The 13453-nt window shown below is 40.5% G+C and overlaps 1 protein-coding gene across 34 annotated transcripts in view; it reads right to left on the reverse strand.

The window, feature by feature from the left end:
* ARPP21 (cAMP regulated phosphoprotein 21) overlaps positions 1-13453 on the reverse strand; it is a 166458-nt gene that overhangs the window by 113181 nt on the left and 39824 nt on the right. The window contains exon 1 of one of the 34 annotated variants that reach the window (XM_082348443.1): positions 74-4790. The exons of the other annotated variants lie outside the window; for them this stretch is intronic. The gene's annotated coding sequence lies outside the window, so the exon portion shown is untranslated. Of the gene's footprint in view, positions 1-73; positions 4791-13453 lie in introns of those variants that run through there. 34 annotated transcript variants of the gene reach the window in all.

The following is a 13453-nucleotide window of genomic DNA, read 5'->3' on the forward strand; positions in this document are numbered from 1 at the left end:
GAAAAGTCAATAGTCACAATAACTGCAATAACCATGGTAAGGGTGAGGGACGAAATAAGACTGGGTTTCTAACACTATGACCGGCCTCCAGCAAATCACGTTCACAGCTTGATCCACTCCACCTGTCCCGAGCTGCCTGCTTCTTCTCTAATGAAGGCTACAGCCGGCTGTTCAAGTCAGAGCGGCACCCACGCAACGAGCTAAAATTAACAATTGCATTATGCACCGAAGATTACTCACTTCAATTTTAACCTTTTTTAGTGAAATCTCGCACTTTATATTAAAAAAAAAAAAAAAAAACAAGCTTGTGTGTTTGCCTCCATGACAATCCAGATCACCTATGAGCAAAAGTCTTGCCTCCTTTTTTAACCAAAGCTTTTGTCTTAATTATAGATCAATATAATCTCCTTGAGTGCTGTTCCTGTGACTCTTTTCTTCTGAAAGTTATCCTAAGAAGGCATACTGAAAGATTTTTGACTTAATGAGGCATTAGCTATACAAGTGAAAAAAACAAAGAAAGAAAAAAGAAAACTTTCACAGTGGTATTGTTGAGAGAGCTCTTTCCTCTCCACTGACAGTTTGAGAAGAAGAATTCCGAATATTCTCTTCGCTCTGTGAGCATCATTTACCCGCCACCTACCGGCCCCTCCCCATCAGGACTGCCACCATCAGCTGGGCATTCTGTTTGACAGCAAAGCAACACTGTCAGAGGGATTCAACAGATTTGCAAACTTTGAGCCTGTTGAAAGCAATCCCTGCTGTAACGTGCACTTTCTTTTTCTCACAACTCCTGCAGGAGCAGCGGCAAATACAGCTTGAATGCAAACAGAGAGACGGATTCCTAATAATGTTTGCCAAAACCAAGCTGTATCTCTCTCCCTTTGCTGCAACTCTACCCTGGCGCACATCTGCTAAATCCAACAGCCTGCGCACGTGTTCCACTGTATACCCGACTTTGAAAACACTAAATGCATCTCAGTTATTTACTCTGAAGTTTAGAAACTCTCTCTGCCTCCCCCTCGCTGCCCCCTCCCAAGTTGACATGAGCACAGCTGGCTCCTTATCGGATTTTACTGCAGCTTTATTAACAGCCTATTGGGTTACGACACCATTTGCTGTGTAAGAGGAAAACAACTGTTGAAAATTCAATCGCTTATACAGTCAATAATTTCTAGCTTTATTTATGTCTTATTAAAATGGATACTTCGGCTGTAAAAAGTTTCTTTTGTCGTTAAAAATTATATAACCGTTGCGAAGGAAACATGAATTTAGGGACCAAATGCATTGCTCATCAACAGTAATTTTAATTTCTCAATTTTTATCAGTTTCACATAATGAACACTTGATACTAAATAGAAGTCAACATGCCTTAAAATTAGGATCTATTTAAGTAACCAGCTCAATATCTAACATGTCTTAGAATAGGCACCCGTGATGGATGGATTTACCAAATGCTTTTTGGATTCTGTTTTCCTTTTCCCAAAGAAAATGAAGTTATCAACGATCACTGCAGCCTTCCTGTCTCCTTTCTCTGATGCTCCTATTTGTACAGCGGTGGTTAATCCAGCAGGTGAGATGGCCATGCAGTTTTCAAATCTAAGCCTTAGATGCCTTATTCCAGCCCCAGTAGGTGGATGCAAGATATAATTCTTTCCACGAAGAAAGAACAAACTGATATTCACGTAACCATCTCAAAGCGTGAACAGCCTGGATATATGTGCATGCGTAATTACCAGGACACGTTTGGAAATAGCACTGTGCTCTAAAGCCAGTGAGGTATTATTCTTGCATCCCTGAATCATAAAGTCATCATCCACCAAGATAAAAGAGAATATGGGCATATGGGAACGAGCAGGGAGGAACATATGGATCACAAATATTTTTGTAACTGATTAAAACTGTTCTCTTTGCTAAGAAAGCAGTGCCAGGAAATCAACCCTAGTCCAGCTTTCTGTTCCCCAAACTAACCCGACTCTTCCACTGCTATTTAATCTTCATTTGTCCCAATTTCTCCCATTTTTCACAAAGAAGCAAAACCATGTCTAACAAATATGTTTTATCCAACATTTGGTTAATAGATATCCTGGCCAAGTGTCAATTGTTATGGTCGGAGGTGGGGAGGGAGAAAAAGGAGACTCTATACAAATGCACAAAATAAAAGTCACTGCAGTTCTTTCAGTGGAAATAATATTTTAACCACAGTTTAGGGGGTGATATTGAGGAAAGGCAGGCAATAAGTAAGCTATAGGAAATTGATCAACGGTGTTGTCAGCTATTTACAGTGAGGAAAATGAGTAAAATAATGACCATTTTAGATTATGTTGTTTCTTATTTTTTTGGCTGACTTTAGAGTTGCATACAGTAGCAACTGGGTTTGTGGGGATGAGAAAGAGAGGGCAAGAGGAGAGAAGCACCGTGCAAAAGACCAAATATTCTGTCTTTCATCATCACCAACAAAATAGGCATGTCCTAATTGTGTGCGCACATGCATGTGTGTGTGTGTTACATATATTAATCACTGGGCTGTCATGTGGAGAAAGAAAGCTTGGGGTTTGATTCAAATTCCAGCAGTGATTTAGTTCTCAGAGGATATCTAAAATGGGACATTAAATTCTATTAGCAAGTTGGGAGGGCCACTTTATTAGTCACTTTTGTCACAATCCTTCTACTCAAAATTAGCAGAGGATGACTAATCTTATCTTCAATCAGTATAGGTACTTTATGATGAGACAACACAATCAAGATTTACTCATTTGAACAATTGAAATGTTTTTCCCTTATGCACCGTTTCTTCTTTTTTTAGCTAGTCACAGTTCTGCAAATGTAAGCCACTAGCAAACTGTGATATTAGTGATCTGTCAGTTTGCTGCATAAGGTATTTAAATGCTGCAACCCCTTATCAACCAGACACACCCCAGTCTCAAAACAGTTATTCTGTTAAAGTTAAAAGAGTTAGTTTGAACGTGTAAGATTAAGTTTAAAGACTTAAAAAACAAAAAAAAGAGAGAAGAAAAGTAATTGGAGGGCTTCCCTAGTGGCTCTGCAACAAGAGAGGCCACCAGAATGAGGAGCCTGCACACTGCAATGAAGAGTAGCCCCAGCTTGACACAACTAGAGAAAGCCTGCACGCAGCAACAAAGACCCAAAATGCAGCCAGAAAGAAAGGAAGGAAGGAAGGAAGGAAGGAAGGAAGGAAGAAAGAAAGAAAGAAAGAAAGAAAGAAAGAAAGAAAGAAAGAAAGAAAGAAAGAAGGAAGGAAGGAAAGAAAGAAAGAAAGAAAGAAGGAAAGAAAGAAAGAAAAGAGAAGTAATTGGAATGTAATCCTTTCAGAAATGAGAGCAACCATGGCATCATGGCATGAATAGAACATATGGACTAATACCTTCAGCAAGCTTGAAAATTTCCCCAGGTAACAGAAAAACATCAATAAGAGAATTTCACATAAGTTTACTTTCCAAAGAAAAATGTCTCCTTCAATACATGTATAAGAAATACCCAACCAGGAGTTCTACCCTTTCATTAAACTCTTTTTGGTCAACTCAATGCACAGGCATTCTGTAAAATTCTTGAACCACCATGCAAATGCCAAAGTGATCAGACAACTGTTTTGGAGGAAGAACCTAGGAGGATATTTAAGAAAAGGAATTTTCATACTAGGGGTTTAAAGGTAGAAGTATTTTACATGAATATTCTTATTTCAACTTTGATAGCTAGGCAGTTTATAAACATACAGTAACTCATATGTAGAATATCACTTTTTCTTCCTTATTATTATAGCAAATTGGACACAAACATAACCTACATCAACATTTAGCAGACTTCAGTAATGGGAAAAACTGATGTCAAAGCTTTGGACATAAGAACAGCCCCACAATAATCACAAGTGTCTTTAAAAATAAGAGAGGTCTGATCTCGGTAAAAACATCTGAAGGAAAAAGGCCAATATTTCAATTCTTCACTTTTATAACAACTGTTTACGGAATCTCTACCACCTGCAAGGATGCTCTAACACAATCTTAAAAAAATCCTCTTTTTTTTCAAAAAAATAAAATAAGATAAAAGTTAAATACTTCTAATGGATCCACATGAAAAATTTTAAAGATGGGTTAAACAATTTTATCTTCATCATCCTTTTCTTGATTATTCATGAACTGGAAAATAAAGATGACTTCTGCTTTTATAATTCTTAAATGTTTTCTCAGTGTATTTCAAAGAAAGACATAAACTTGGGAGAAGTAAATAATGTACTGGGTCCCATAATAAATATTTGGATATCCCCATAGAGTAAACTAATTGAAGAAAGTAATAAAGTGAAATGTAGCAGGGACGGACAAAAGATCTTACATTTGGGTTCTAAAAAATAGTTGCATAATTTGCAATTTTTAGTTTAGACAAGAGAAGACTTAGGGAGGACAAAATAGCTATTTTCTAATGCTATTTTAAAACATATTCAGAGAACAAGGAATTGGCCTTACTTGGTGTTGCTTCAAAAGTTAGCACTAGGAAAAAAAACCAAGAACCTACCTTTCTAAACATAGAACTACCATATGACCCAGTAATTCAACTCCAAAATATACATCCAAGAAAATGGAAAGCAGGGACTAGAAGAGATATTTGTACACCAATGTTCATGGCAGCATTATTCACAATGGCCAAAAGGTATCCATCAGCAGATGAATGAATAAACAAAATGTGGTATATCCATACAATGGAATATTATTCAGCCTTAAAAAGGAATGGAATTCTGATACATGTTACAACATGTATGGACTTTAAAAATATTATTCTTAAAAAAAAATATTATTCTTAGTAAAATAAGTCAGACAGAGAAGAACAAAGATGGTATGATTCTGCTTTTATGAAGTACCTAGAACAGACAAATTTATAGAGACAGATAGTAGAAGGGAGGCTACCAGGAGCCAGAGGTAAGGAAGAAAGGAGTTGTTGTTTAATTGGTTTTTGTTGGGGATGATTAAAAAGTTGTGGGTAGGGCTTCCCTGGTGGCGCAGTGGTTGAGAATCTGCCTGCCAACGTAGGGGACAAGGGTTCGAGCCCTGGTCTGGGAAGATCCCACATGCCGTGGAGCAACTAGGCCCGTGAGCCACAACTACTGAGCCTGCGCGTCTGGAGCCTGTGCTCCGCAACAAGACAGGCCGCGATAGTGAGAGGCCCACGCACCGCGATGAAGAGTGGCCCCCACTTGCCGCAACTGGAGAAAGCCCTCGCACAGAAACAAAGACCCAACACAGCCAAAAATAAATAAATAAATAAATAAATAAATAAATAAATAAATAAATAAATAAATAAAAGAGTAAGGGTCATTGACTTTAAAAAAAAAAAAAGTTGTGGGTACAGATGTGATGGTTACACAGTTTAATGCCACTTAATTGTACACTTCGGAATGGCTAAAATGATAAATATTATATTATGTATATTTTGTCACAATAAAAGACACTAAAAAATTTTTTCTTCTTGAATATGATAAAAATGAAAAATAGACAAATCAATATACATACAAACAGATCAAAGGCAGAAAATGATAGTACAAGAGAGGAACTGGCCTACTTTACAAAACTGCTTCTGGTGTATTGATAATACATACACAGAAAGACAAGTGTGGTGGATGTAACCTGCCTTGGTTTGTACTGATTCAAATAGGTACCCAATAAAGGGGACCATCCTCCTCCTCCTCCTCCTCATCATCTTAGCAATCCCATCTTTGGCAAGATAAGCTCTGCTATTTAACCATCCAATGTGGACACTGCAAGAATAAAAGGTTAGGATGCAGTGATGTGCAGAGAATTTTCCGCTGCACCTCTACAAGAATCAGTGCATGTTTGGCCAATGTGTCCTTATCCACAAAAGGTAACAACAGAAACCACTTCTAACTGCACAAGACAACTCTGGGCGCATCTTAGTGCAATACAAACATCAGCCGTCAATCATCTTAATGAGAGAGCTGCAGGAAATGGAGCAGCTGATCAGCAGCTTTGTCACATCACTGACTCAGTATTTTGCATATTTTTTTATTGCAGATAAGGAGAGTTTTCTGACCACAATTAATGCCACAGAGAACAGGGCCAGTGGCCCCGTTGCCATGTTAGAAAACAATCCGAGGGCTTCCCTGGTGGCGCAGTGGTTGAGAATCTGCCTGCCAATGCAGGGGACACGGGTTCGAGCCCTGGTCTGGGAAGATCCCACATGCCGCGGACCGGCTGGGCCTGTAAGCCACAACTACTGAGCCTGCGTGTCTGGAGCCTGTGCTCTGCAACAAGAGAGGCCGCGACAGTGAGAGGCCCGCACACCGTGATGAAGAGTGGCCCCCGCTCGCCGCAACTAGAGAAAGCCCTCGCACAGAAACGAAGACCCAACACAGCCAAAAATAAATAATAAATTAAAAAACAAAAACAAAAAACAATCAGAGACTGAGAAAACACCGAGGCTTGTCTGGGTTTGACTGGGTGACCCCTAGGACCAGTCCCAGGATTTTAAAATAGGCTCAACTTTCATAAGCCATGCAGGCTAATCACCACCTTATGTTTCCTGCCTCAATCTGTTAAGAGTCTAGGTATGATTTATCCATACACAGGGAAGCATCACCAACCTCCAGCCATGTGCAAACTTAAAAAAAAAAAAAAAAGTACCCAGAGAACCACAGCCCTGCAAAGAACCTTGAAATCAGCTAGTCTAGCTGATATTAAATCCAGTGACTTGCAGAAGATCCACAAACAGACAGCGGCAGAGCTGGGTCAAAAACATTGTCATTTTAACTGGGGATCAGAGCTCTTTTTAAAACTCTGTGTTCCTCTAGTGACCTGGGGCTCTATTAGAAATATAGACGAGGCTTATGTAATCTGTGCAATTAGTTCCCGGGATATTGCGAGAGACACCCACACATTGTTTTTCCCTAGACCACTATTGCCCTTCCTGTCGCATGAGCCAGCAAATACTGCCCAGAAACTTCATGAACAGTTTGTCTGACAATGGTATGTGTGTCTCTTTCCCGATTTTATCCCTAATATTTTATGGACACATGTGGGTTTCTAGACATTGTGCTTTGTCTTTTTCTTTGAAACTCCTGAAAGCCCATAAGCCATAGTCATCAGAATGACTTCAAGGTACCTGCTAGTTATCTGCCCAGTTTTCTCCTTCACTTCTAGAACTCGTGGTACCTGTCTTTCCAGAAGTCATACAGAAAATCACATGCCTGCAAGATTCCCAGATAAAGTGTGCCCAGGGTTTTCAGAAAGCATTATACTTTTTTTTTTTTTAAATGTGGAACAATGAATTTGAATTTACTGGTGCCAGAACACATGTAACATTTAGAAATGAGTGTCTCCCTAATGTTTAAGCAAAGAGCCAGAATCTCCGACTTGGGAAGTTGCTTTTTTATTCCAAGTGTAACTAAAACAAATTTTCCGGGAACGTAAATAACACTGCTGGGATCTTGTTGCTGATGATACCATATAACTTTGTTCAAACAAAAATGTTTCTAAATAGTTAGATCTTCCAGGAATCTCACCAAGTCACACATTTATCCTAAGTATTTCCCTTGGTATCACTGTACCATGATTTCCTGGGACAAACAACACTATTTCAGGGAAGGGAGGGGGGATGATCAATTGAAATGATACTTTTGCTTGAGCATTATTAATCTCACAGATGTCAGAACTTCTGTATTCTCCACTCAGTTCAATTCAGTTCAATGCAATATTTTAAGATGTCCTCTTTCGGAGGATCTGGATGCCAAGAATATAATCCATTATTTATGTTCAGTTATGTATACTGGAGACACCTTGTAATGGAGCAAGGATTTATCACAAATGCATATTTTCAACTCTGGCTTAAAGAATTCAAAACTATAAAAATTCATCATGAAGAGAAAAGGCACTTCAAAAAAAGGGTGGGGAGAAATACTAATTTTATTCAGCGTATCTGATGTGAACTCTTTTGTCCTTTATTCCTACAAGAAGTGAAAGAAGAATCTGTCATTTCAAAAGCAATGAAACTTAACAAATGTGATGCAGTTATAGGTGCCACAGGGTGAGCTAAATGTGTGTGTCATTAAAACCTTTCTTGCAGAAAAGAAGAAAGGAAGAGACATTTAGATAAAATGAGTAAAAGCAAAGATAAATCGATAAATTGCTATTCTGTCAGTTTTTGAAATGGCGATAAGATTCGTGTTCTATCTATATATAAACTGGGAAAAATAAGAGGTTTTCACGGCCACGATGTTTTTGTTTTCCCTTACGTCAAGGCGTATTACTTGGTGCCACAGCCTGTGAATACTTCACGCCTTAAGGTTGCCTTTTCAGAATTATTACTAGCTGACATCATCACTAAATCTAATCAAAGTGAATCAACATAGAAGTTTAAATTACCCACCCAGGACCTTAGCTCTGCCTCCTTCCACCCCCCTACAACAGCAGAAGAATGGAAAGATTTTCAAGGGGAGCAAAGGAATTGAAGGATGTTTCCCCAAAATAAAAAGCCCAAGTGTGGGTCTTAAGGGTCTATGACCACAGGAGGCGAGTTCTACATCCAAAAGGGAGGGAGAGAGGCAGGAGAGAGAGATTTACCAGAAACGGATGTCTGCTGCCATCCCAAGTATAGCAGGGGGAATTTCAGGAGATTCGGGAACAAAGGGAGTTTTAGTTCTGTTGGGTGACTCTGGGCTACAATTGTGTGTTAATATATTGATAGCAAGCTCTTTCTACAAGATCCAACAACTACACCAATAAATGCTTTTAGTATTTACTTCCACATGGGTGATTTTGGAATGAGTGTTTTCCATAGATTATTACATTTTATCCTCATATCAACTGCACTATTTGTTGCTAACCTATAGTGGGCAAGACAACACACCTACTTATCTTGTCTTTTTAGTGCTAGGGCAGCTGGCTATTGGCTACTTCGATCACTGAAATCCCCAGATCTTAGACACTCAGATAAGTCACCCTTTAACAAGGCTCAATATCTGAACCAAGTAGTAAAAATCATTCTCCACCCCAGTATTACATAAGCTACACAATGATGGATATTTGTGCCTGGTTAGTTTACCTCTGTATTAACTCAGTGTTGAGAACAGTGCCTGACACACAGCAGGACTTGTTGTCACTGTACTATTTTTTTCTGCTTCCTTCAACCCCAAAAAGCCAAGGCATCTAACCACCCAGAGACCTATTAACCAATGTGGCAAGGTTAAGGGAAAACGCCCAACAGCCACTAATAGGGCAAAACCATGACATGCTTCTGGATGGGAGGGTCTCAAGAGGGCTTTGGTCTGACTGAGCTCTGTGTATCTGTGATAATGGGCAGTCCATTCAGAGAGAGAGAGTCCAAGCTTACCTAGAGAGCACCTACACTTGTGTGGCCTTTTGGATAGGACACTAGAGAAAGGAAAGAGATGGTGCTTGTCCCCGGGGACAGCTAACAACCCAAATAGAGAATTCAGCGGACAAAGAGATTTGAGAGCAAAGCAATCCCATCCAGAGGACTAAAGCATACAATACAAAAATGCACACCACTGGGGCTTCCCTGGTGGCGCAGTGGTTGAGAATCTGCCTGCCAAAGCAGGGGACATGGGTTCGAGCCCTGGTCTGGGAAGATCCCACATGCCGCGGAGCAACTAGGCCCGTGAGCCACAATTACTGAGCCTGTGCGTCTGGAGCCTGTGCTCCACAACAAGAGAGGCCGCGATAGTGAGAGGCCTGCGCACCGCGATGAAGAGTGGCCCCCGCTTGCCGCAACTAGGGAAAGCCCTCGCACAGAAACGAAGACCCAACACAGCCAAAAATAAATAAATTAATTAACTAGTTAAAAAAAAAAAAATGAGGTTGATGACAATTCCAACCACACGGGTTTGTCATGATTAAATGAATTAAAAAAAAAAATGCACACCACTGCCAACCTTAGACCTAACGTTTCCTCAAAGTCTTCTATTCACAAAGGCTAATTTGAATGCAATCTTAAGGGAACTAATAGATATAAGTGACAGAAAACAGACAATGGGCAGACGTTTTCATTAGATAAAAGGAAAGCATGGATACCTTGAACTGAAGACTCACATGCAGGTGAGTTTCTTTAGGTCCTTGATAGTGTCTGAGTTTTCATGAAAATGACGGCATCCAACAAATGTATGCTTTATTACAATTAAACTGGCCAGACAGTTAGGCCTTGCTCACATTTCCAGACTAAAAACAAATACAGAGGGCTTCCCTGGTGGCGCAGTGGTTGAGAATCTGCCTGCTAATGCAGGGGACACGGGTTCGAGCCCTGGTCTGGGAAGATCCCACATGTCACGGAGCGGCTAGGCCCGTGAGCCACAACTGCTGAGCCTGCGCGTCTGGAGCCTGTGCCCCGCAACGGGAGGGGCCGCGATAGTGAGAGGCCCGCGCACCGCGATGAAGAGTGGCCCCCGCTTGCCGCAACTAGAGAAAGACCTCGCACGAAACAAAGACCCAACACAGCTAAAAAAATAAATAAATAAAGTAGCTATTAATAAAAAAAAAAAAAATACAGAAGTAGTGCCTCTCTTCTAAACTCCATTTTTTCAGTTACTACATCGAGTTTCTTCCACTGAGTCTCATCCAGTGCTCACTTCATCAGGACCCTCACCTGTGTCATCTGGCCTCTCAGGATGACATGCCCCCACTGCAATGCAATGGTGCTCAGCTCACATAGAGGAGGATAATATATCTACATCCTACCGGCCATCTCTGCCCCTTCTTGAATGCGGGGAACTTTTTTCCTCTTTCTCTACGCTGCCTAGTACAGCACGACACAAAATTCCATACTGACACCCCTGCAAACACAGTCATGAAAACCAGAAAGCCACTGGGCTGAGATCAACAGATTTGCTAGAGAAGAACATAAGTGTTCAATAAATAATCCCTACTATCCTCAGACTTCCTTGGAGAAGATGCACTTGAAGTGTAGGATACATGAATTAATTTGACATCCGCATGTTTTTGGTTTTAATGGCTAGCAACACGGTGTTGGAATTTTTCCTCACCACAATGAAATCTCTAGAAAGACTATTTAAATTGTAGATGTAGGAGAGTAAGCTAACAACAAAACCACCAAAGGATGTTCAGGAATGCACTGCAGGAGAAGAGTCTGCATTTGGGACCTCAAGTGCTGCAGAAAGTGATGGGAAAACATTTCCTGCGATGCTTCCTTTCCTTGAAGAGAAGGGAAGCAGGCAGGGAGTGAAACCTCTGTGGCTTCACAGACAGGACTTACAGAGACTCAGGGAGAACAAATGTCTAGGAAAAGAAGGCAAATATGCAATATGGTGTCTCAAAGCCTTTACTTCTAAGCCATCAAGGGTTTGGCTTGTTTTAGGATCCTGCTTTAAATATAAACCATCTAAAGCATTCCAGGTGGTGAACATGGGTGTGAGAATGATTCTAAATTCCCTGGACAGAGGGCTCTTGGACCAGTGTCTCTGGGACCATGGATAATGCCTCACACACAGCAAGAACACAATCTGTACCAATCTGCCGGGAGGAGAAATGGATATATTCCTGGGAGGGAAACATTTTCAGGAACCTTACAACACATCGGTGGAACAGAATCTGTTTCTTTGCCAGGTGTCCCAGGACTCACCCGGCAGGTAATTTCCTACTTAAGACATATGAATGGGCACGTGTGTGCTCCCCCAGGTCTGGGGCCATCTATGGCAATGCTGATTAAACCCGAGATGCCCTGCTTGCAAAGTCACCTACAGGGAGCTGTTGTTGGTCACTTGAAAGATAGGGGCTGCCGTTTAAAGTTGGCCTGTGTGCCACCATTCAATGTCACAACTGCAATCACGTGACCACTGTGTACCTCAAAAGCTTGGCCAGACACCCATGACCTCTCCCCCGCTCCCTGCCCCAAGCCTGACCTCAAAGCTTTTTTTTTTTTTTTTTTAAAGAAAACATTCTTGCTCTAAGGGACTGTTAGAGAGTTAGTTGCATTCGAGACTGCAGTATTTTGCAGGTGAATGCTTTCTACTTTGATGGACTTTCCTATTGGGATGCTCCCTGTTCAAACCTTCCAATGAGTCCCTTCAATCCAGAGAAGCCCAGGGAAAACAGGTGTGTGCTTTTTAAAATTCTCTATATTTTAAAATATCGAATACATTTGGATAATCTTACAAAACTATGCGCTGCTGTAAGCTCTGTGAGTTAATAGAGCCTGCTAGAGTTACCTGTCGTGGGAAAAAACAGGTTATCAAACCATCTATATAAGGGAACTGGCAGAAATTACTGATGAAATTCACGAGACACATGGTCAGTTTCAACCCAGGTGATGAGAGATGTGGGCCTGAGATCCCAGGGCTGAAGGGTCCCATGACTACTGGAAGAACAGGGTTAAGCTGTATGTAAAAATTCTTTGAGGATTCCTGATGGTGAAGTTGAAGATTTGGGGTCATTCTATTCATGGGGTGTATAATGCTTAAGCTAAGGGTCGGGAAGGGGCTATTAGCTTTGTACATGTGTCGTATGATTAGAACAAAATAGCCTTGAAACACACTTGATTTTCAGAGACTTCAAAAAAAGGGGACTGCGGGTGGACCTAGTGCAAACGGACATTTTAGGAAGAAAGACATGAGGCTAATGCTCGCACTTTGATATCTCTAAGGTGCAACCTTGAAATTAAAAGTCAGATGGGATGTAGTATCCCTGCAACACAGTAGGACAACAGGATTCCTGAAATGGGGGCTGGAAATCTGGTATTGGATCAAAGAATGAAAACAAGCGAAACGAACGAAAACAACTTTTAAACAACAGCTGTTTAAAAGTTTGCAAGACTGTACATCCAAGCCTCAGATGTGGAAATGGCCAGGCTGAAATTATCTGTGAAAGAATCAAATTTATGATTTGATCTATCATAGAAATGAAACATCTGTCAGTCTTATGTAATGTGTAATATTCAGCTTTTGAGCCACTGGCTTATCTGTGATACCTTCAAGATTTTAAACATAGATAAGAGAAGTCAATAGTTGCATCATAATATATAGCAAGGCATGCGCAGAAGTGGAAACATTTTTGTTAGATACGATCTCCTTAATAAAAAGTCCAAGTCGTAAACATGGGGAAAACTATACAGAGGGGAAAAAAACCGTAACTTTTTTTACTCATAACGAAGGAAGGAAGGAAGGGAGGAAAGGAAGGAGGAAGGAAGGGCGGAAGGCAGGAACGGAGGAAGGAAGGGAGGAAAGAAAAAAAGGTAAGGAGGAAGGCTGGCAGGCCAGCCCAACTGTCAGAAAAAAATCATCCAAAATTAATATGTGAAAGTAGAACATGGAATATTTGGAGGAATTCATGATGAAGCCTTAAACAAATTTTAATTTTCACAAACAGACTGAAACCTAGGAAGACAAAAAAGAGTCATTCACTCATTATTACTAGCATCTAAGCAAAGACAAGATGGTTCATTATTATAGATAAATAGTATGTTAGGA

The sequence above is a fragment of the Balaenoptera borealis genome (genome assembly GCF_965194805.1).
Source record: "Balaenoptera borealis genome assembly, chromosome: 12".
NCBI classification, from domain to species: Eukaryota; Metazoa; Chordata; class Mammalia; order Artiodactyla; family Balaenopteridae; genus Balaenoptera; species Balaenoptera borealis.